This window comes from Rhinatrema bivittatum, chromosome 9 (assembly GCF_901001135.1).
Source record: "Rhinatrema bivittatum chromosome 9, aRhiBiv1.1, whole genome shotgun sequence".
Taxonomy (NCBI): Eukaryota; Metazoa; Chordata; class Amphibia; order Gymnophiona; family Rhinatrematidae; genus Rhinatrema; species Rhinatrema bivittatum.
This window is the reverse complement of record NC_042623.1, coordinates 238,438,970-238,461,399: the sequence shown is the minus strand read 5'-3', so window position 1 is coordinate 238,461,399 and position 22,430 is coordinate 238,438,970.

Genomic DNA, 22,430 nt, shown 5'->3' with positions numbered 1-22,430 from the left:
GGATGGTAACTTTCAAACGGGCGCACATGTACACGTGTGCATCAGAGCACGCCTAGAGATGTGGCAATTTTATAACATATGCGTGTACGTTATAAAATAGCCTAGGAGCCCAATTTTGCACAGTCAGGTTTGAGCCGTGCAAGTGAGGAAAATTTATAACAGGCGTGTGTCCATGCTATGACCAGTTTCACCAATTCGTCCACCAGTTTGCCCAGTCTAGAGCTAGGTCCTCGAAACTCCCTGATTCTTAAGCCTGCACCCTCCCCCCAGTTACCCCAGACCCCTCACAGATGCCTGTTTTTTGTTTTTTTTTAACTTACATCTCCCCCAGAGCAGAAGTAAAATTATGTGGCACTGGACTGCTCCTTTTTTGTCCCAAGTGAGATAGTCATGTGCATGTAGGCAGCTTTTAAAATCACATGTCCTACATTTCCCAATCCAGGGGAGAGAGAGAGAGAGAGAGAGAGAGACTATCCATAATGTGCTCAGAACTAGATAGGTATTTATATCTGTATGGGAGGCCCACCTAGTAACTCGTGGTGAGGTTTAGGTATTAGTGTAGGGCTTAGGGGCCACTTTGACATTCAAAGTGAGACATACCCAGGTAGAGAGTCCACCATTCTAAGTTGAGAGAACATTGCACAAATGTCAAAGTGGCCCCTAACCCCTACACTAATACCTAAAGCTCACCTCGAGTTACTAGGTAGGCCTCCTATAGAGATATAAATACCTACCTAGTATAAGGGCATTTTGGCTAGTCTCTCTCACTCTCAAAACTGCTTATTACCATAAAACACATCCCTTTACCTATCGCATGCAAAATTTAGGGCATTTTGATAAATCCAGGCCTTAGTTTGTAAGCTCTTTGGGGAAGGGGCTTATTGTACCTGAATGTGAATAATGCAGCCTGCGAACTGCCTTGAACATCATTTGAAAAAGTAGGATAGAAATCCAATCCAGATCTACAAGCTTGAGACCAACCTGACCCCGCCCCTCCCCACCCAGGCCACGCCCCCATGGGCTGCCCCTTTTCCTCGGCCTGCACTTTTGTGTGTACCGGGGTTCACAAGCGTGCCCAGGCTCATTGTAAAATGTGCGCGGTGCACACAAGGCCCCGCCACATGCGTAAACCCCGCAATTTACATGCATAGCCCTCTGAAAATTTACTTGACAATGCTTTTGCTTTGAAATTTCCCCATGGCTAGAAAAAGCACAGGAAAATTTGAAAACGCCCTCTAGATGTGACGTTCTCCTCCCGTCAGTGTGGAAGGGTGATTTCTCAGGTAGGCAATTTATGTGGCCGAATCACTCTTGACCCTTGTAAATGGAAATGTCCTCTAAGCTGCGAATTCATTGGCGCCAGTGTCGGTGCCCAGAGAAGGAAGGCGGTGCCCACAGAATACCTGCACAGACGACAAGAAGTGCATGTCCTCCCTGATGAAATCCAATGTCAATCATTTTTCTCACCTTCAGTGTCACAAGTTCTCACCTTCAGTGTCACAAGCAGCCATAATATACGGGGCACTTTTAGAGAACTGATCATCCAATTTTAGAAACTTCTAATTTATCACTATGATCGGCAAGCGGGTTAATAGTACACACATCTAGTTATTTTTTTTTTATAATCATTTTTTTATTTGAAAAGACAGGGTACGTGATGTGTATTTGATGCCGCGATACCTGAGAAATTATTTGCATTCCTATTGTTTTTTCCAGTGTAAATACAGACGCATGGGTCAGTGTAAATCTCTAAGGAATAATAATAATGCTGTATAGTGTCAGCTGAAACACACTAAAGCCTTTTACTCCACCACTCAGTTCTGGATCAGTGAATCTGGCTTTGCTCCCTCTTTCATTCACACTGTGGAGCTACTCCAGGATTAAGCACGGAATAGTTTCTGTTTGTTTCAAAACTTAAGTCCCTCTGATGACTCCAAAACTCCATTCACATACATTTCATCCAGCATTAGTGACAACTGGCATGGCTTATCCAGGTATGACACCACCAACCTGGGTGGGAATAGTTACTCCTATTTAATATGGAACTTGTCTCTCTCTCCTCTTTCCAGAGAGAACACAAGAAGCAGTGTGTCTAGAGCAAATAAATACGCAGTCACTATTAGATTAGAGGTACAAGTTAAAATGGCTTTGACTGGTGCTACTCTACTTTACAGCCTAAAAAACGGCCTGCGTCCAGCATAATATGAATCAAAATCCTAAAAACAGTAGGTATCAAACAACATTGCTCTTGGCCCTCTCACGTTAAACATGTTTTTCATGTAATATTTAAGACACCGCCATTTACCCGTGTAAAAGGGATTTTTGAAAATTATCCACCTTATATGCAGGTAGAAGGAGGCTTATTGTGCCACCATGCATGTGTTTTTACACGCATCTTCATGGAGGCATTCCCAGGACGGGATTAGGTCGTGGGGGGGGGGGGGGGGGGGGGGGAGAAGGGGGAAGAATAAGGTGCAAGGCATTTTCAGAAAAAGCTGATGCACATCTTTGCTGGTATATTTTCCTTGGCCATTTTCAAGGGATATTTTCTCTTTGAAAATTGGTGCAAAATCCGCAGCTGAAAATACCAGCGGACTTTTAAATTCAGTTTTGAAAATGGTCCCCCAAGTGATTATTCGAAAATTGCTTGTCTTGTCTGTGTGACTCAACTAGATTATAAAGCCCATGCCTAGTAGAGTTATAGAAATGTTTAATAGTAGTAGTAGATACAGACTTGGTTGATTATTGAATGTGTTTTTTTACTGCTTTTGGTTCAAGCCCCAAGTCTTTCTTTTTTTGTCCTAATTTAGCTTCCTTGTATTTTTATACTCTATTTGGAAAAGAAAATGTGCTCCTTTTATGATAACCTATGATAGCCTGCTTTGAAAAATTGCCTTCACTGGGCACACACTTTAGTTGTTTGTGCTGTGTTCATATTTTACAGACATTTATATGATACCTGCTTGAGATGGTGATGAGGGTCAGCACAAGAGCGCCATACTATGCAGGTTAGAGTCAAAACGGTAGAAAACCAATAGCTTACCTTGGAGGCACTTTCACAAGCTATTAGGGGTAATATTCAGCTGCTGGTTGGTTTATCTAGCTAACTCTGAATATCAGAATTAGCTACATAACTTTTTTTTTTCTTAATAATTTTTTTCTTTATTCATTTTTAAACAAAACAACCAAGTTTTGCCACACAGATCAAGGTTATTAAGCAAGAAAACAAGAATACTGAAGAAACAATACAGAACATGATTATATATATATATGCTCAATACCTTTCAAGTCCACAATACGAGCCTCATAAAAGAAAATTCAGAAAAGAAAAAAAAAAGAATTAGTTACATAACTTATCCAGCTAATCTAACTACACCCTGGAATGCTCCGGGAATGCCCCCTACATTATTCAGCTAAAGGTTAGCTGGTTAAGGCCTGGATTCAGGCAGAGAATAGTGAATCCCGACGCTAATGGGGGGCGGGCCTGCGAAAGCCGGCAGCGATCGTACCTCCGCGGTGCTATCGCTACTGGCTTTCGCACCCAATAGCGCCATCGTAAAAAGGTGGCGCCATTGGGCGCACTACTGGCAGCAAAAAGGGTTCTTACCTTTTCGCAGCCAGCGATCTTTCCGCCGTGTCCAGCCTGACGACGCCCCGACAACTCCTCTTCCGAGGCTGACTCCGCCCCGAGCTAGCTATCGCACGTGAAAAGGGACTTTTTTTGCGTGCAATACGCACGAAAATGACCCCCTAAGTGGCTGAAATATTCAAAAGTCTACACTTAGCTGGATAACTTGTGAGTTAATTGACTAAATGCTAATGAAGAAAATCTAGCCCTCCAAAGCTAGCACACAGGTATTTAGTCCAATAAAAGTATCACCTATGATTTATTTGTTGACCTTTATTTCTGTGTAAATTCTGTCCTGCCAGCTAGTAGAGCTCAGGGGCATAATGGAGAGTGCTGGGGCCATGCAAAAAAAAAAAGAAAAAAGTAAGAGTGGTGTTCTTAAAAATAACACCAGAAGCCCTCCCACTAATATCAAAGGTGCACTATTTGTTACGAGCTGGCCAAAAAGAAAAGGCTGGGAGGTCAATTCCAGATTAGTCAGATTTCATCAGACATTCTAGGCATGATTGCAAGATTGGAAAAGACACAGATGGAAGTGGTGTCCCATGCTATCCTGCTGACATCATTTACCTTAGATCTAGACTGTGACTGGATGTTAACATTTTTCTTTCAAAATTAGGATGCTTCATTATTCAATCAAAACATACAAGTTTTCCCAGATGTTGGTAGATCTACTCTGGGGAAAGGAAAACTGTTCTTGTGCACAGACCAAGAAGCAGGTAAGAACATAAGAAGTTTCCTTACTGGGTCACACCAAGGGTCCATCAAGCCCAGCATCCTGTTTCCAACAGTGGCCAATCCAGGCTACAAGTACCTGGCAAGTACCCAAACACTAAGTAGATCCCGTGCTACTGATGCCAGTAATAGCAGTGGCTATTCCCTAAGAGGTAGATTTTCAAAGGCTTGCGCACAGCAAAACCAGGAGATATGCGTGTGACTCGACACACGCGGATTTTAAAAGGCCCGCGGCCATGCACATATCTCCTGGTACACAGATAAAAAAAAGGTTTGCTGAAAAAGGGGCGAGACAAGGGCATGGTCTGGGTGGGCCATTGGCAGGGCATGGACAGGGCATGGGTGAGCTGGGACTGCAGTATGCAATCAGTTACGCACATTAGCGTGTGCCCGGGATCCCACAACCATGTAATTTGCTTCTGCTATGGGCTACGTATAAGTAGAAAAAAAAAAAAAGGGTAGAAAGCAGGGTTTTAAGGGTCGGGGTTAATAGGGTAAAAGAGAGGCTAGTTAGGGGGTTTAGAAACTCCTTTTTTTCACTGGGGCGAATTGGGAGGGAACTGGGAAATAGGCCTAATGTGTTACCGCGCGCATCTACTAAAATCCTCTCACGCGCCCAAGACAGCATTCACGCACACATGCGCGCGTCGATATAAAATTGTGCATGCATGCATGCACAGGTAGCCAATTTTAGAACATGCGCACATAAACGTGCACGATATAAAATCGGCGCATTCATGCGTGCTTGCTGGCAAATGCGTGCACATGTGCGCACGCGTGTCACTTTGAAAGTTACCGCTTAAGTCAACTTGATTAATACCAGTTTATGGATGTTTATTTATTTATTTATTTCAAGATTCTTATATATTTTTATTTTATTTATTTAAATACTTTTCTATACCGAAGATCATGTACAAGTACATATCGGTTCGGTTTACAGTGATGATACATCACCTCGGTTTACAGACAACATTAATTTTAGCAACAGGCTTTACATAAAACAGTTTATACAAAATTAAACAGCATAAATATATTAATAACAGATTTTACAATTAACCGTTTTAAAGAATATGTAAACATATGTTTCCTCCTGGTACTTCTTTTTTTCTCCGATTTCCCTGTAAGTATATGGTTAAGTATCATATTTGTTATGCTTTTTCAGACACTGCTCACTTGAAAACCTTCTTGAGAGATTAAACCGCTGGGCCTGCATCCGCCCTCATCGCATCCTTCTTCTTTTTAAAACTGTTTCTTTTTCAAATCACATAGATACAACAACAGAAATATAATAACGAACAGATAGGCATGAGCATGGAAATAGTGAGTACAAATTGAAGGTTTAATAAACTCCAGTACTGAATAGCACAGTCCTCTAAGACCCGCACAATTGCCTCCTCTAGGTCCAGTAATTTCCCCAGCCTTGATTGTAGTCCATCACTGTAGTTTCTGCAAGCCTAGAGAATAAGCCACTGCCATTAGCAATGGTTACATGGAATAGACTTAGTTTTTGGGTACTTGCCAGGTTCTTATGGCCTGGATTGGCCACTGTTGGAAACAGGATGCTGGGCTTGATGGACCCTTGGTCTGACCCAGTATGGCATTTTCTTATGTTCTTATTTCTCTCTCTCTCTGTTTCCTCATTTGATCTCTCTCTTCTATTTGTAGACTGTTTTCCGACATTGTAGCCAATGCGGCCTAAATCTTTCTTTTGTGATTGTTCCTACAGACTTATTTATCTCTTTTACCCTCATGTATTCTTCAATTTAGTGACTAAAAACAAACAAAATAAAACAGAAAATAAATGGAAAGTCAAAGAGAGGAATATTTAATTAGGGGTGAAATCAAAGTTTTAAAGCCAACCTGCACTAGTCATTTCATTTCAGGGAGTCTTCCAATTAAATTTTGTTTTCTTGGGAGGGAGATTTCATTTCCTTTTTTTGTTATTGTTTGTTTTCATTAGTTTTGGGAAATAATGCAATAATTCATGCTATTTGCAAATTATGGGGTTGATGTAATAAGCTGTGCATTAAAACTCTATGCTGAAATTCAATACCCAGTTTTTTTTAACACGTGTCAAAAAATAATTTAATTCCCAATACACTAAGCTAGTACATCAGGAGTTTAATAAAGCACACTAACCTGAAAATGTGTGTAGAAAACATGCATGATTGTGCACAAAAATAGTGACTTCTGTGCATAAAGAATGATGCATGTGTGGAAAACATGGTTTATGTGTACAATTTTTACACACAACTTTTAGGTGCACAAATTTTACGCCCACATACCATGTTTTCTACTCAACAATGTACACCAACTCTATTTTATGCACAGATAGCATAATCTGGTACATTTTAAAAGGAATGTGCAAACTTCTACAGTCTTTACAAGTGGAGAGAAAGAGAGAGAGCGCGCACCTCCGTATAGGGTCAGTCTGATACTCTATATATAGGTGCCACTTTAGAGGGGCACTTAGGATTGGGGTGGGTTTTCAGCAATTGGTTGGGGTTGGGGTTGGGGGTGTTGTTACAGACACATTCAGAGGTATTCATAGTAAAATTGACATCAGAAAAGAATTGTAGCCCTTATAAGTGATGAAAAGGAGTAGATTTGTACAATGCAGCTAGCAGTGTAGAATACAAATCAACTTCTCTTGTTAGACTTTTCATCACTTATAAGGACTATAATTCTTTACTGATGTCAATTTTACTATAAATACCTCTGGATGTGTCTGTAACAACACCCCCCAACCCCAACCCACCTCTCAAAAACCCACCCCGATTCAAAGTGGAGGAGTGCTAATTTTGTATACACACTCCTTGTTGTATTGGGAGTGATGCACACAAAAATGTGTGTGCAGCCATGCATATCTTATTACATTGGCGCTACTATGTGCTTCTCAGGACAAATGCATGCTATTTAACAATAATATGCGCCATTTTCCGAAATAAAACAAATTCTTAATTTTGGTAAGATTTCTTTTCATTTCATTTGCAAATGAACCAAATAAGGGCGTTTTGTTGAATTTTTCATTTTGTTTACAAACAAATGCACGTCCTGAATGCTTTGCTAATAGAGGAATTCTTTTTACTGTCAATTGTTAAACACATTATATAACTCAGCCAGAGTACTAATGATTGTCTTAATCATCCTTTAGAAATGTAAAGTAGGGCCTACTTAATTGTCAAGCTATTGGGCAAACATCAATCCTGAACAAGGATCTCCTGAAAAATAGATATTTCTTAAAACACGCATGATATATTTTATAATATCAATACATTCTTATGCTCCAGTTCTAATCTTTTACCAATATAATTAATCTTCCTACAGTTAAAAAAACAACCCTTTAAATGGAAGTTATGCTGCCAAAATAAAATGGTCTGAAACAGAATCTTAGGGCCAGATTTTAAGAGGGACGCGCAGACATACATTTGTGCGCGTAACCTGGCGGGCACAAATGTACGCCCGATTCTATAACATGCACACGCAGCCACACGCATGTTATAAAATCCAGGGTTGGCGCACGCAAGGGGGTGCACAATTGTGCAACTTGCACGTGCCGAGCCGTGCAGCCTTTCTCCGTTCCCTCCGAGGCCACTCCGAAATTGGAGCGGCCTCGGAGGGAACTTTCCTTCCACTCCCCTCCCTTCCCCTACCTAACCCACCCCCCAGCCCTACCTAAACCCCCCCCCCCCTTACCTTTATCTTATGTTGTGCCTGCCTCTGGGCAGGCATAGGTTGTGCTCGCCAGCCAACGGCCGGCCCGCAATCCCGGGTACAACGGCAAATGGGCGCTGTTACTGGAGGCTCCGGTCCCGCCCTGCCCCCGGACCACCCCGCCCATGCCCCACCCCTTTATTCAAGCCCTGGGACATACACGTGTCCCAGGGCTTGCACGCATCGCCAGGCCTATGCAAAATAGGCACGGTGCATGCAGGAGCGGGTTTTCGCGGTTGCGCGCGTAATATAGGCGTGTAACCCTTTTAAAATCCGCACCTTAATGAGCACTATATTAACTTAACAGTTACAAGCCCAAACCAGAACATAAAAACATTTCAGAATCTTAGCCCAGTATTTGAGAATCTTTGTGTCTGTGTCTGATAGGTTGATTGCTGGAGAAGTCTTGGTAAACTCTCTGAATATTTTACCAATTTAGATGAATGGTTTTAAGTGGGTTTGGATACTATGTTGGAGTAGCTGATAATATGAGTTGTTTGGGGTATTTTCTTTTGCCTTATATTAACGGAGTATTATTTGTTTTCCTTTTGACATTTTAACCTGAATATCTTATTTTTGAGGGTTAGCGTTAACTTGTACAGGGATTTTTATTTTCTTCTTCCTAATTGAAGGCTAATTTTGCTTTATGTTTGTATTTTCCATGACAAGTTATTTTTCTATATTACTAGCTGGATATGGAATTGTAAATTATTTACTTTAATTGAAAAAAAAGAAACATAGCACTTAAGAACTTTGAATGTGTTTGGTAAGAACATAAGAAGTTGCCATGCTGGGTCAGACCGAGGGTCCATCAAGCCCAGCATCCTCTTTCCAACAGTGGCCAGTGCAGGCTTCAAGTACCTAGCAAGTACCCAATCATTAAATGATAAAATGATTCCAAAGTCTATGTAGCTTATTTAATTATACTTCTTTATTTCATATGAATCATGAAGACATTTAATTTGGATTTTGAACATAGTTCGTTTTTCCTGATGCAGGGCGAGTTTTGCTTTTCTTTCTCCCAGAGTATTATGGGAAGAAAATTCAAACATTCTCCAATAATCAGAAATCCCTATTTAACATTGTGAATAAATTAACCTTTGACACTTCCCAGTCTAAGTTAGAACTTGCAGAAGAAAGATGTAATGAAATAGACTATTTCTTCAAAGATAAAATAGATAAATTACTGAATAACCTAGATGGAACTAAACAGCTGGTTATTACCCTCTGTGAAAAAGACATTCCTAAATGGTCAAACTTTGAAGACATTTTGACTCTTGAGGTAGAACAGCTAATTAAAGCACTGAATCCTGCTAATCACCCATTAGACGCTATCCCGATTGCAGACCTGAAACTGATAGCTCAGACAATTTTACCAGCCATTACCTGTATTATTAATAAGTCGCTTAGTGAAGGCCATCTTCCTGATAGACTTAAAGGCGCAGTCCTTAGACCTATTAAAAAAAAAAAAATCTCAATCCAACTATGTTGAATAATTATAGGCCAGTGTCGAATCTCTCCTTCGTATCAAAATTAATAGAAAAGATAGTTTACAAACAGTTTACTATACACTTAGACTCAAATGATATACTTTATCCCACACAATTTGGTTTCAGACGTCATTTTAGTACCGAAACTGTACTTCTCTCCTTATAAGATACAGTTCTAAGAGGAATGGACAACGGACAAGCATATCTTTTAATCCTATTAGACCTGTCCGCAGGGTTTGACACTGTAAACCATCAGATTTTACTTCATAGATTAGCAGAAATAGGCCTAACAGAGATCACATTAAAATGGTTCTCATCTTACCTGAACAACCGGTTCTATCAAGTACATGTTAGTAACACCATATCTGACAAAATTGAACTTAATACTGGAGTTCCCCAAGGCTCTGCATTAGGTTTTTTAGATTTTCCCTTGGGTTCAGAATTGTTCAGGCCTTTACTAGCTTATGTTCATACATTATTATAATCTTTCCTCTATTACCATCCAAACAAAATTCTGGCCCAAACAATTGCTTCTACCGTAGTGTTGTAGCTCCTTCTTCTCCTCCTTTACCCATTCGATCCCTGTAATAGTTTAGTTTGTACCTTCTATGGCGCATGTCTGAGGTCAACATCATTTATTCATCCTAGTGCACCAGGGCTGCATACCAGTTCCTGAGACTGCCATGAGTGCTAGCACAAATTGGGGCAATGCATACGTTCCTGCAAACTTTTGCAGTGGTCCAAATTGGACCGTGAGACCAGAAAAACATCACACAACTGACTAACAGTGGAACAAATTAAAACAAAAAAAGTAAACTTGTCTTTAAATGCTAGCAATAAGCCTTTACAGGATACCTATTTGTCCTGTATGGTTATAAACTGGTGCAATTTTTTAATGACTGATTCAGGCTTTTTCTTTTTCTTTTTTTTATCCCATTCTGTAACTCTGGGGAAGAAAAGCTTAGTAAATCAAGCCTTTGTGTGTGTGTTTGTTCCTGCATCTATAGACCCTCACACTAGTTTAGATTGATAAGAAGAAGAGAGCCAACTAGGGATGGAGAGCTCCATCCGGGGAGATAACAGCTGGCTCTGTAGGGTGCACCCAGAAGGCCACAGGAAATAATTGTGTTTATCAGTCAGTAATTTTAGGATAAATCACTGGTGACACAATGGGAATCTGACAATTTGTAGAAAGTAGTTTCCTAATATTGTGTAATTATGATCACTATCTAGTGTTACTCTAAAATAATCCATTACAATATCTGAAACAAAAGCTAAATAATCAGATTTTATATATTCAGCCAAAAATTACTTTTAACAGCTCCCAGTATCTAAATATGTGCTAGGAAATAGATTATGCTTCTACAATTGTGTTTAACATTATATATCAAAATATTTTCATCCTATTTTTCACTTTAGTGCTAAATTAGACAATGACTCCGCATGATGGCAATTCTTTAATTAAAGAAACACTGATATTAAGGGGACTCAAGGTTTGTATTGCCTGTCGTCTTGATAAGCACAGCTATAGCATTGCTGCTAGCACTAATCACATCACCTTAGCCTAGCCCACCTGAAATAAAATGCTATTACAGTCAAATAGCAAGAAAATCAGTTTTATGAATCAGAGCACAGCAAGATTTTTACTAAATGTACACTGGACCAAAAATGTTTCTAAATGCAAAACAGAAAAAAAAATGTTTTCCTATTCCAAAATTAACAAAAAATAAAACAAAAATATGAAACAATGCACAAGCGGAATATAAATCTAAAATAAATAAATAAATGCATTATCTGTATATTTTGTATTCTCTTGGACTACATTTTGCAAAATTCCTCAGCGGCATAAATAGATACCAGCTGGAGACACTTTTCTCTCATGTTGGTCAGAAAGCAATTTGGGCCAGACCAAGAGGGGAGAAGGGGGATATGCAACTCTACCCAATGGAGGTTTACTTCTGGGCATAATTTCTTTGCCCTCCTCTGAATTACACACAGGTTAGCAAGGCCATGATTACAATATAGAGAACGTCATGCCATGTAAAAGCAGACCTGGAATAATGTGCTCACCTGTGCATGAGGAACAAGTTTGTAATGAATCTTGTGTACTTTGTCAAAGCAAATTGCCAACTGGGGTACAAAAATTTCAACATTTTACTATCTGAACCTACATGCAATTCTAAAAGTTTTAGCTGCCATATGAAGTTTATATTTTACTCTCACCCCCTCCCCACTCTCTGCACCCCCACCTTTGTCCATTGTCCAATATTTCTACAACTGCAAGAATATACACATACTGCCCATGAACCTTTATAAATTCCTTGCAAGAAGAATTCAGCAATTTATAGGACCTGAGGGGGAAACGCTGGTGAACCTCTGCCTTAAAACATCGACAAACTTTGCAAAATATTTCCTTTCTAAAGTAACATAAATTAAACAGCTCTAATAAACAGTATTTTAAATAACAGCAAACAGAAGCAAAATATTCATTGGAGTGCTCTGCTAACTCTGCAGCTTCAATGTGGCCATTAGCAAGCTTTGAAGTCTACTTCCTGCAAAGTTTCTTGTCTAGGATGGCTTGGACTTCTTAAACAAATGATTGCTCTTTTAACTTTTATAGGTGCCGGTTTAATATTGTAATTCCGCCTTGTCTCTCGCTCCCAGGTGTCTGGTCAGACCTGTCAGCTGGGTCTGTTTGCATGTCATTTTGGAAGCTGATGGTCTTACCTGGGCATGCCTGATTGCACAGAGCGGAACGGGGGCTTAGTTTGAATTGCAGGTGTGAGCAATCTGTACAGATCAGCACTAATCCATCACAAGAACTCCCTGAGCTGGCAGAGATGGGAGCCAGAGAAAGCTAGATTCAATCCCAAAATAGGGCTAGACAGAACCTTTTCCTTTACCAGGTGGCTTTTCTTAATTTTTTTTTTTTTTTTGTCATGTTTAGGTCATTAATTGGCAATTTAAGCTATTCCTGTAAGTCTACCAACTTGTAAGATCAACAGGAAGGGAATGTTACATGGAGCACAGACCTTGAAATGCTACTCTGAGGATGGATATAAACTAGGGATATGCATTCATTTGAAATGAATGTTTAAAGCAGGATGAATAAGCCTGTTTTCAGTTCATGTCAAACAAACCAAAACTGAGGGAGAATAACTGAAAATGTCCATTTTAATTCATTTTTGACAAACAGGTTGCAGGATTTGTTTAAAATTAAATAGAAAAAAACTGGTGAGGCCAACCAGCAAAATGTTTTCGCTCATTAGTTTTGAGCCACACTGTAGCTTTTCTATATATGGGCTTCCCAGTCAAACTTATTTATGTGCTACAGTTAGTCCAACATTAATGGCTTGTCACGTACGGGACATATTACTCCTGCACTAGAGGACTTACATTGGTTACTAATAAAATGGAGGGCAAGATTTAGATTATTAGTAATAATTTTTAAACTTCTTAAGAGTGATCAACCTTGTGTTTTAAGAGAGCGAGTCAGTTGGTTAAATCCCGGTGGGGCCACTGTGCTCAGAAGGAATGCACTTGCTGGAGATTCCTTCAGTCAGTGAATGTAGATATGAGCGTATGAGGTCTAGAGCTTTCTCACATAGGGTGGTTTCGGCATGGAATGGGCAACCAATAAAAGCGAGAGTGATGCAGGGGTTGAAGAGTTTTAGAAAACAGGTAAAGGCCGTGTTATTTGGAGAGGCACATGCCTGAGTCAGTTTATAATGACAAAGTTTTAGCTTTGTATGAGCTCAGATTTAATTTGTTCTCTGTGATTTTTTTAAGATTATGTCTTATGTTTTTATTGTTTGCAATTTGATGATTGTAAAGGGTGTTATCTGCTCTGGACAAATTGTTTTAGGAAGAAGCGGACTATAAGGGAAATTGCAAATAAATAAATAATAAATATACAAATAAAATAAAACACAAAAACAAAAAATGGAAAAAGACTCCCAAATTAACCAAATATGAAAATTTTGACTGTGTACACCCCTAATATAAACTACCACATTGTCTGTATGTTCATAATTAATACAGGATCTATGATAGTAACACGGTAGGTGACAGCAGATACAGACCAACATAGTTCACTGAGTTTGCCCAACAGGTTTAGATCCAATTTTAGATAAAATAGACTAATGCTAGTAACAACCTCTATCAAAAAATGATTTCGTTTGTGTTTATCATTTTTATTTGGCCACTATAGCAGGGTTTCTCAATCCAGTCCTTGGGCACACCTAGCCAATCAGGTTTTCAGGATATCTACAATGAATATGCATGAGATAGATTTGCAGACAGTTGAAGCAATGCATGTAAATCTATTTCATGCATATTCATTGTGGATATCCTGAAAACCTGACTACCTAGGTGTGCCCTGAGGACTAGGTTGAGTAGCCCTGCACTATAGTGATATAACTAGACTGAATGGATTGAATTTTTAAAACTATAGTATTTTCATACATAAAGCCCACTTTTAAGCACATAAATAGCTCTACTAAAATAGACCAGGGCTCATTTTGCATGAAAGCATGCACATAAGCCAATTCCATGCATACTGTTTCATGAACTGCAGAGAGGCATTCTGGAGAGCAGAGTTGGGATTTATACTTTTCTATTTTAAAAAGTATGCTCGTAAAATTACATCGTACAAGTTACATCTTCCAAGAGCAGGTATAATTCTCTGCAATGTCATGTGAGATACTCGGCTAATTACCCAAGTGTTTGCAAAGCAAACTTACACATGTAAGTCTTTATCGCTTTTTGGACTGTTTGAAAATTACCCTCATTTGTCCATCATGTTCAGTTGACTTCCAAGTTTGTAGATAAACCATTTTACTCTTTATGCATCCCTGTATGTATCAATCTTGTTAGCATTTGTCTATGGAAGAAGCCTCAAATAAATCCAAGAGTAGGCTTTTCTGCAGCTTTGTAAATCAACTTTAAAAATGCTTCACTTAATTTTAATGTAAAATTATGCTTAATCAGTTTTAGTCTATGTCCTCTGGTCCTACAATGCCCCTCTACTTTAAATATATTGTATAAATGCTTGCATGGTCCTCTTAAATATAATATAATGGTACCTTATCCTACTTGACCTATTGTCATAGTGAATATCATAGTGAACATGCAATGACTTTCTAGTCTTTCCTGAACATGATCATTGCTCGTACTATTGTAAGGGATATTCCGATCCCTTAATAATAAGTTTTACCCTTTTGACCAATACTAGGGACTTGCAGTTTTTTAGACCATCCCCAAAAGTTTCCTGCTCCCAAGACTGGGATTGGTCAGCTCTGCCCTATAAATTGGAGTTGATCATATGCAAAAGAGAGAGGGTGTTTTAGTTGAGTAGAAGTTGACAATGGTCCCTAGCTAGGCACCCCTGGCTTGGAGAAGAAAAGGGATGAGTTTTTGTGGAAGAGGTAAACTTTTCAGAAGAGAAGTTTTTCTGGGTTTTTTGGATGTTTCCAATTTCAGGAAGGCCCCTCTCCCCCCCTTGCCTGAGGGAAAGAGAGTCTGGGTGCTCTGCCTGCCCTATGCCTAGCTGAACTGAGGTGGCTTTTGCATCTGTTTGAAATGTAATCAGAGGTTTAAAATATTGTGAGTTTAGTCCCCACTACCAATAGACAGGAGAACCAAACATGGCCAATAATGAAATCTTTATTGTAAAGGAAATTTGTCTTTGGTTTACAAGGTTCTGGTGAAAAGAAAGAGAACAGTTATACAGAGAGCAGTGTCTGACTGCTCTCCAAACTCCTTCAGAGAGCCAGCTATTACATCTGTTTCTTATATACAGTATTCTTGCTATAGGCTCCATACCCTTCCATTGCTCCCCCTTCCATCATGCATTACCCAGACCTCTTTGTAATTTGTCATTTACCATGGACCATGACCACAAATGTGCCAGCTCTAGTTCTGCATTTTACCTCGACACCTAGGCAAACTGCTTCATGCTCTCTGCTATCTGTTGTCAGGCTGGCACACACTGGTTCCTCTTTTGCACATGTTCCTTCTGTGCTGTCTGTCAGTGTCAGTAATGATGCAACTCTCCCTTTAGCTGGGGCTTGGGAAACATGAGCATCTTACCTGACCTTTGGTGCTTGTTGCCAGGCAGATTTATACAATATAGAAATAAGGGGGTAAAGATTTTTTTTTTTTACTGACCTGAAACCTGGGCTCTAAGAAAACATTGCTGGGATGTGGCATGTTTTTTTCCCCCAGTTCTCTCACTGGGTATGTTGCTGCATGGGGAAGATGTGCAGGCAGATGTAAGAGCTCCTGCTCCCCTCCCTGTGTTGCTGGGGGTCTGATGGTTGGGAATGTTATGGCTCACATGACTGTAATCTGAGTTCCTGCAAGGAGAGAGAGAGAGAGCTGCTAGAAATCTGTCTAAGAGAGCTGTTATGGTTCTATCTAAATGCTATGAATTTTTTATATTCAGTGAGGCAGTGTGTGTGCAATAAAGCTGCAGGAGAATTGACAATTCTGAGTCATCAACCAGAAGGGACCTGGAGGAGGTACTTCCTGGTCAAAGGTCAGAAGAAATTTTAAAAGTTTATGAAAATGGATCTGAGCAATGAATTTTTTTTTTTTTTTTAAATAAAGCAGCGTGTAGGTGAGGAAAGCCTGCCTGATCTCCCGCCTTGGATTTATAGCCTCAATTGAATTTTACTAAAATCAAAAAAAATTTTTTTGGGGGTGGGGGGTCCCAGACCACTTTTAAAGTTAAAATTGTGACAAAATAAGCATTGGGCCTAAGTTAGAGGGGCTTCTCCTGGCAGCCAAAGGTGGTCTAAGGTCTCAGAATTTGTCAAATGTACCCCAGAGTGCCAAAGGTGGACCTGAAGATCCATATTGGCCAAGGCAGAGATGCCTAACTAAATACATCCTATGTTTTTGGAAGCGTTCTGTAGGGTTTCAGAGGCTCTGCTCTGGAGATGAACAGAAATGGAGAAAGAGGACCCTCTACATATATATATATTTTTTTTTTTTTAATTATTATTTATGCTTTTAAAGATATTCATCAAGAATGCTATCTTGAACTAAGAATTACAGAGATTTTTCAAAATCATCAGTACAAGGAAATCTCCAATATAAGAATTAAATAATTAAAGTCTCTGTATGTAAAGTCCCCAATATGAGGGGGGGGGGGGGGGGCAGGTTATACACAACTCTAAGAAAATATAAGAATAAATCTTAATCTATTCCAAATAGCTCTAGGAGATCCAAGATCATATTTACTATGGGGGACTTACAGTTTCAATATTAGAGACAGCTTAGTTGGTATAGTTTTCCCTACTAAGAACTGGGTTAATTGGGGTGGGTCGAAGAAAATATATGTATTGTTACAGTGTTTTATAACACACTTACAGGGACATTTTAAGTAAAATACCCCCTCTATATGCAAAACTTGAAATCTTAATAGCAGGAAGGCTTTTCTTCTTTTTTGTGTTTCTTGCGAAACTTCTGGGTAAACTCTTATCTTGCAACCCAAAAACATATCATCCCTATGACGTAGGCTTAAATGAAATAGCCACTCTTTGTCATATTCCAGTGCTAATGTCACTATTAATGTCCATTAACACCACTATTAACTATTAACTATTAACACCACTTGAGCTCAAAATCCCTTTACAACTCCACACATCTACTAGATCAGTGAGACAAGCCTACAGAAACAACCTCCAGACTCCACCAATGAAATCAACGTTAAGCAAAAGAGCATTCTCCACAGCTGGTCCCAAACTCTGGAATAGTCTCCCACCAGAACTCAAATCAATACAATGCCCCATTATTTTCAAAAAAAAACTAAAGACGTGGCTCTTCCATCAAGCTTTTCCATAACATCAGCTTGCTGAATAATATCTGCCAAGGACCCCTCAAGGTTATGTTCATTCATCCTACAAAAGAGCTATATAAGAACTTCAATTTATTTTAAACAACCAACAAGAGAATTTCACAAGAACTATCCAAGTTCAGCTCTGGAACTTCTTTGAAACCCCAAAGAATACCCCAAAAATACCACAAGGAATACCAAAAGAATTCTTCTAACCAACTCCAACTCCTTGGCACTCCAAAACCCAATACCCTCCCTCTTGACAGTCCCACGCCATTGTTTAGTGCCTCTACCCACCTTTAGGCTTTGTATATAGTAGGGATGTGAATCGTTTTTTGACGATTTAAAATATCGTCCGATATATTTTAAATCGTCAAAAATCGTTAGGGCCACGATACAATACCAATTCCCCCGATTTATCGTTAAAAAATCATAAATCGGGGGAAGGGGAGGGCAGGAAAACCGGCACACTAAAACCCCCTAAAACCCACCCCCGACCCTTTAAATTAAATCCCCCACCCTCCCGAACCCCCCCCCCAATGCTTTAAATTACCTGGGGATCCGGCGGTGGTCCAGAACGGCGGCGGTCCAGAACGGCCCCCTCAATAGAATCGTGTTGTCTTCAGCCGGCGCCGTTTTTCAAAATGGCCGCCGCAAAATGGCGGCGGCCATAGACAAAAACGATTCGACGGAGGAGGTCGTTCCGGACCCCCGCTGGACTTTTGGCAAGTCTTGTGGGGGTCAGGAGGCCCCCCCAAGCTGGCCAAACGTTTCCTGGGAGTCCAGCGGGGTTCTGGGAGCGATTTCTTGCCGCGAATCGTTTTCGTACGGAAAATGGCGCCGGCAGGAGATCGAGTGCAGGAGGTCGTTCAGCGGCGGTCCGGAACCCCCGATGAACGACCTCCTGCAGTCGATCTCCTGCCGGCGCCATTTTCCGTACGAAAATGATTTGCGGCAAGAAATCGATCCCGGAACCCCGCTGGACTCCCAGGAAACTTTTGGCCAGCTTGGGGGGGCCTCCTGACCCCCACAAGACTTACCAAAAGTCCAGCGGGGGTCCGGAACGACCTCCTCCGTCGAATCGCTTTTGTCTATGGCCGCCGCCATTTTGCGGCGGCCATTTTGAAAAATGGCGCCGGCTGAAGACAACACGATTCTATTGAGGGGACCGTTCCGGACCGCCGCCGTTCTGGACCACCGCCGGATCCCCAGGTAATTTAAAGCATTTGGGGGGGTTCGGGAGGGTGGGGGATTTAATTTAAAGGGTCGGGGTGGGTTTTAGGGGGGTTTAGTGTGCCGGCTCACGATTTTAACGATTTTTCACGATAGTTTACACACCCAAACGGCAACAATACGATTCCCTCCCCCTCCCAGCCGAAATCGATCGTTAAGACGATCGAGGACACGATTCACATCTCTAGTATATAGTACTTTTTATGTTATCAACCCACATATTTATTTCCAAGTTATTTTCTTCCTGTTCCTTGTAAGACATTTACTTGTCACTGTTGTTATTGTTCAAAATGTAAACCGAATTGATCAGTAATTCTGTTACTGGAAAATCGGTATAGAAAAGTTCTAAATAAATAAATAAATAAATGTGTGACTGTGTTAGTGTGATATTTGTTTTAAAAATAAGGTAAATTCCAGGTAAGGTTCAGGGTAGGCAGTTTAATCATCAATAGGGATGTGAATCGTTTTTGAACGATTAAAATTATCGTCAGATAATTTTAAAATCGTCCAAACTCGTTAGAGTGCAGATACAATACAAATGCCCCCGATTTATCGTCAGGGGCATTTGTATTGTATCGTTAAATAGGGCGCGAGAAAACCGGCACACCAAAAAAACCCTAAAACCCACCCCGAACCTTTAAAAGAAATCCCCCACCCTCCCGAACCCCCCCAAAATGTTTTAAATTACCTGGGGTCCATTGGGGGTTCCCGACGCGATCTCCCTCTCTCTCTCTGGCCACGGCTGCGTTGAGAAATGGCGCCGGTGGCCCTTTCCCCTTATCATGTGACAGGGCAAAGGTAGTGCCGGCGCCATTTTGTTTCCTGGCTCCCGACGTCACGCCTGCTGGAGATCGCCCCCGGACCCCCGCTGGACCCCCAGGGACTTTTGGCCAGCTTGGGGGGGCCTCCTGACCCCCACAAGACTTGCCAAAAGTCCAGCGGGGGTCCGGGAACGATCTTTTGCACACGGGCCGTATTGCCAATCTTCAAAATGGCGCCTGCACTACCTTTGCCCTCACTATGTCATACATGTAGATACAGTACATGTAGATACAGTAATGTAGATACAGTAGATACAGTACATGTAGATACAGTCACATGGCCCTATGGTCGCCCGTATGACATAGTGAGGGCAAAGGTAGCGCCGGCGCCATTTTGAAGATTGGCAATACGGCCCGCATGCAAGAGGTCGCTCCCGGACCCCCGCTGGACTTTTGGCAAGTCTTGTGGGGGTCAGGAGGCCCCCCCCCAAGCTGGCCAAAGGTCCCTGGGGGTCCAGCGGGGGTCCGGGGGCGATCTCCAGCAGGCGTGACGTTGGGAGCCAGGAAACAAAATGGCGCCGGCGCTACCTTTGCCCTGTCACATGATAAGGGCAAAGGGCCACCGGCGCCATTTCTCAACGCAGCCGTGGCCAGAGAGAGAGAGGGAGATTGTGTCGGGAACCCCCAATGGACCCCAGGTAATTTAAAACATTTTGGGGGGGTTCGGGAGGGTGGGGGATTTCTTTTAAAGGTTCGGGGTGGGATTTAGGGTTTTTTTGGTGTGCCGGTTTTCCCGCCCTCCCCTGATTTACGATTTTTAACGATTTTTTAAAATAAAAAAACCCGACGATAAGATTTCCCTCCCCCCCAGCCAAAATCGATCGTTAAGACGATCGATCACACGATTCACACCTCTAATCATCAATATTAAATTAACTTGGCTGTATCACGCTGAATTTTCATTAGCCATTGATAGCATTATAAGAGGTGACTGGAAATTTGGCAAATGTAATGTGGATAAAGTGAGTGATTTTCCAATTACTGTATCTACATATTGCTGTATATGCTACTGTTATGGCTTGCTTTGAAGAAATATATAATAATAAGTGATCTTGTTTTTTTCTAACAAGCAGGCCGATACAGTAAGGTGCGGTAGAAAGAGGTGCGTTAGTGCCGGGCGCACCCGCGTTTGCCGCACGCACAGTCTGGATCACATACCGCTCGATACTGTATTTAAATGGCATGCAAATGCAAGCCGCGTCCAATGCATGTCCATGAAGCGCAATCCATTTTACTGTATAGGCGCTATACATGAGTGCTGGTCTCCGGGGCAGCCCCAGTCCTCTCTCCCATCCTCCCAGGGGCAGCTGGCGGTGAGAGCGAGAGCAGCCCGGGGCGGATCGAGAGGCGGCTTCCAGCAGCCCTCGCTGGCGATGGTGAATGGGCGCACGCCGTGACCTCTGACATCACGGCGTTCGTCATGCACTTTCACTGGCTTGAGCGCCCAAATTGAACATACAGGCGAGCGCTGAAGGCAGCAAAAGTGCATGACCGAACGCCGTGACGTCATGGCATTCGGTCATGCACTTTCGCTGGCTTGAACGCCCAAATTGCACGTATAGGCGTGCGTTCATCCACCTTCGCTGGCAGGGGCTGCTGGAAGCGGCTTTCACCGCTGGCTGCGTGCCTCGGGAGGGGGGGAGAGAGGACTGTTTGTCATTCACATGTAGTAAGTTTACTTTTGTTGCACTTTATTCACATTTGCTTTAATAACATGAAGAGTCGATTTTGACCGGAGCCTGCCTATTGCTGTCTCTCTCTGCCGGGGCTTGCCTGACGCTCCACACTAACACAGGGGTAAGGGTAGGCGGTAAATTAGCAGGTTAAACACGTGGCAAAACTACAGGTTAAAAAGGCGATAATCGGGGCGCACGTTACTGTATGGGAGGGAATAGCTAATCCGATCGTTTACATATCATATACATGCCGCGGGCGGAAAGGGTTTCCCGTTGATTTAAAGAAACGGTAAGGATGGGTTAAAAGGGATAGTGAAACGCAGGTTGGACTAACGCAGCCAAATTGTGAGTAGAAAACGGGTTAGAAGCAGGGTAACCGTGGCCACACTTTACTGTATCGGCCTGAAGGAGAGGGCTACAGCTCTCATAATATAGGAGGATGCACTTTTCTTCTAAAGAAGTATGTTCTCTCAAATTAAACTGATCTAGGAGAGCCAGAGTATGTCTCAGGAGAAGGTCTAGTTTACTGTAGTGGTGTGCTGCAGTGAGAGCCAGACTGGATATTAGGGATGTGAATCGTTTTAGGACGATTAAAATTATCGTCCGATAATTTTAATATCGTCTTAAACCGTTATGGAACACAATACAATACAGATTCTAACGATTTATCGTTATAAATCGTTAGAATCGTGAGCCGGCACACTAAAACCCCCTAAAACCCACCCCCGACCCTTTAAATTAAATCCCCCACCCTCCCGAACCCCCCCCCCAAATAACTTAAATAACCTGCGGGTCCAGCGGCGGTCCGGAACGGCAGCGGTCCGGAATGGGCTCCTGCTCTGAATCTTGTCGTCTTCAGCTGGCGCCATTTTCCAAAATGGCGCCGAAAATGGCGGCGGCCATAGACGAAAAAGATTGGACGGCAGGAGGTCCTTCCGGACCCCCGCTGGACTTTTGGCAAGTCTCATGGGGGTCAGGAGGCCCCCCACAAGCTGGCCAAAAGTTCCTGGAGGTCCAGCGGGGGTCAGGGAGCGATTTCCCGCCGCGAATCGTTTTCGTACGGAAAATGGCGCCGGCAGGAGATCGACTGCAGGAGGTCGTTCAGCGAGGGTTCCGGCGCCTCGCTGAACGACCTCCTGCAGTCGATCTCCTGCCGGCGCCATTTTCCGTACGAAAACGATTCGCGGCGGGAAATCGCTCCCTGACCCCCGCTGGACCTCCAGGAACTTTTGGCCAGCTTGTGGGGGGCCTCCTGACCCCCACGAGACTTGCCAAAAGTCCAGCGGGGGTCCG